Source organism: Macrobrachium rosenbergii, chromosome 8, assembly GCF_040412425.1.
Source record: "Macrobrachium rosenbergii isolate ZJJX-2024 chromosome 8, ASM4041242v1, whole genome shotgun sequence".
Classification (NCBI taxonomy): Eukaryota; Metazoa; Arthropoda; class Malacostraca; order Decapoda; family Palaemonidae; genus Macrobrachium; species Macrobrachium rosenbergii.
Genome location: NC_089748.1, coordinates 77,027,887 through 77,031,649, shown reverse-complemented (window position 1 = coordinate 77,031,649; position 3,763 = coordinate 77,027,887).

Here is a 3,763-nt window from a genome sequence, read left to right as displayed (position 1 = left end):
CGGAAAACTCATTAATTTAGTTCATTTCCATAGGCATCTACATATGTGTGCTTGGGTGTATAAACATGTATGTATGTATGTATGCATGTATAGCAATTCATAAATAACATACATCTTTATATCATCTGCTACAAGGGGTTCACTTCATGTAAAACGGAAAATATTGATTTGATTCTTTGTTCTTTATTACTATGACATCAAATGGTTTATGATATTAGGCTAGAAACCTTTCTTCCAGGATACGTAAAAAATGGCACCTGAACGCCTTGAAAGATTATCCAGAAATATTAAAAGTTTTTGGCCATACATAAAATGATCATTATACTAATGAAGATATTGAAGTTGGGGCAGAAAATTTATGGGTCTGCAAGCTCATCTAAAGGACTTGCTTTAGATAACTGTTATCCCATCTAAGAGGAAAAGATATATGGTGAAATAATAATAACAGTCTATTCTGATTAGCATTCCGAATGTAAAATAAAAATCCTGTATGGCATTCGAACTCGCAAGTTCTTTTTTCTGGAAGTAACCTTCTCACAGAATAATTGCTCGTATTGTACAGACAAAGTTCCCGTGCAAATTGCCATTTACCTGTCTCTAATCACAATGTCTCCTGTGTAAACCTTGCTCAGCATATTGAGTCTACTTTTACGAAGCGTATAGCTTTCCTGTTGTGCGGGCAATGTATTTTTTCTTTCCTGCAAACCTGTGTTCTTAGCAATATCTTTACACACATATTTGCGGGATATCTCTTACGGGTTATCTATGCTATTTAACAACAACAACAACAACAACAACAACTACTACTACTACTACTACTACTCCTCTTACCCGGCAATTTTATCAGCAATCTTACAAACCATTTCACAACTTTTCCTTCCGATGCTGATTCTCTTTATTCATTATGAACGTTCTGCATTCTAAGCTTGTTAAACCTTACAATGATTTTCAAGACGGAAAGTTTTTTCATCTATTTTTTTTATTAACTATTATTTTTCATTGTTTGTGATTTTATTTGTTTTCTGCTGGCGTCTCATTTATCTGTGTAACTATTTCCCGTGCAACAAAAGTCCAAAATCTGATTAAATTTCTCCTACAAGGCATCTCTTGTTTCCTCTGGGGCTACGACCCCAGAATCCTTTCCTTGTAATTTCTGTACGTTTTCATTTTGTGTGTGTGTGTGTGTGTGTGTGTGGGATGCAACCTAATGCCTTTATCTAGCACAAGCTCGAAGCAAACGAGCAAAGGGAGAGGGGGACGGATAAGAGTTGGGTTAACACGAAAGTCGTTTTTAAAAGCTCTTTATGGCTAGGTGTTATTTAACTTTGTTTTGGTGTTTGTCAGTATAAGAAAGAAATACCTTGATGAAATAATTGTGGTTGTCTTTATTAGCCTGGGTATACTGCATATACTCCATACATAGTTTACAAACCGGACACGTCTTCTCAATATCTTATATGAATATATCAGTTTGAATAACAATGATCAACTTCCAAGGATATATACGAAACCTATCACATCGGCATTTACTAATATCATCCTATCGTTTCCTCGTTATTTATTTATTTCCTAACAATGCAAAACCAACGTCACTGAAAACTTAATGCCTTCAAGGAGCCCATGTCTTAAGAAAATTATGTAGGAGACATGAGAAGAATGCTGAAGCACATGACAGCTGGCACTGAAATACTTGAGTCTACTAGCTTTTGGGCAAGCAAGAGGGCTTTTTGATAAAATGGTCTGATGCAAGCATGGCAATTCAGTGCTCCTTGCCTACTTTTGTTCCTTTTTCCTGGAACCTGTTAGATTAGAATTTCTTATTGTCTTTTGCGAGTAGCTAACTTGGCTCCCTTCCCCGTCCATTAAATTCCAGCATTTGTTAGTTACGTATTGACTTTAAAATTTAGATTAAGCCACCCAGATAACAATTGGAACGTATCCATACGTGTACAGAGTACAGAAGGGTAAAATTCCCCAGGGACCGATGATTTGCCTTTAGAGCAACTGTACTCCTTCCCTTGGCAGTAATCATCTCCTTTCTCTTTCTGTTAATTCTATGGCTGGACACATGGTCTTGAGGTACCATTGCCCAAACCCTCCCCCGCCTTCCTAAACAATGAAGCCTTCATTGTTGTCAACATAGGTATAATTATATTCACTGGGTATGATGACGCATTGTCGCCACCACCTAATCCCTGTGTTATCTAAACGAGGCTGCAGCCCCACGCAGATCCTACTGTCGTAACGTCAGGTACAATTTAATAGTCGGTCGTAAGGCCTGTCGACTGGTGAGATGCATTATACGGATTCCAACAATTCTCTTCATTCACTGAGCAATTGCATAAAGCAAGCCACTACACAAGTTGCCACCTCGAGATTATCCTTACAAATATGTATTTGTCATCATGGCTATAATGGTTAATATATCATCATCACTGATGCCCTGCGTTTAACTGTGAAAATTCCAATTACAGAGGCGAATCGACAGTTCACAAGGGGTGAGATTACAAATCCCAGGAATTCTTGGCCAATTACCGGCGTATGGGACTTTGTTGCGCTCAACATCAGAAACAGGTTGTACCCAACTAGAAATTTCTTTATTCAAATACAGCAGTCAAAAGAATGGTGACAACTCCAATGGTACACAGAAGTCTCATGAAAAACTGACCAAACCGATTAATACCAAAGTTCGCAACTCCTACAGTTTCTGTCTAGCTGTCTAAACTCCTGAAGAACTTCATGCGTACGTGAAAAATTCACACCGGCTCCTAAAGGTTAAAAGGAAATTGGTCAAAAAGACTTAATTTTCACTACGGTATCTATCTTCTTTAATTCTTATCAAATGTGCACCTCAGTCTCTATGCCACAGTCCTGAACAATAATAATTCAGTCGAAGTGATGATTGCTTTGATCAGTTTCTTCTTATCAGGTGAAGCTTACCTTGCAGCGTTCACAAGTACGTAACCATGCATATGTATACTGTTATGAGAGTCTTTCTCTAAACAAGAGTAATAAACACACTACTATGTTGTAAAAGAGCAAGGAAAACAGATCTTATTCTCCTAAAACAATCTTGTCTATATTTTTTCTGTAAATGACATTTATATCCAAGAATCTTTTGCTAAACTACGGATTTTAACTAGTTCAGTTATATATATATATATATATATATATATATATATATATATATATATATATATATATATATATATATATATATATATATATATATATATATATATATATATATATATATATATAAATATATATATTTATATATATGTACTTGTGTATTATATCTATCTATCTATCTATATATATACATATATATGGATGAATTTTTATCACATCACCGTGATTCATATACAAGCATTAAGCTACAAAAGTCCTTTAATATCCAATTCACTCTACCTCGGGAATAATATATTTCCATATACGTTACCCGAAGGGGAATTTTTTAGTTAATAATAAGTTCGTCGTCTCGTGGGCTCGAACCACGGAAGACAAGAACTCAGGACTACAGTGACGCGAATTTTAACCACACGGCCGTGTTGCCCACGAGACGACGGATAACATATATGAAAATATATTATTTCCCGAGGTAGAGTGAACTGATATTAAAGGACGTTTGTAGCTTAATATATATATATATATATATATATATATATATATATATATATATATATATATATATATATATATATATATATATATATATATATATATATATATATATATATATATATATATATATATATATATA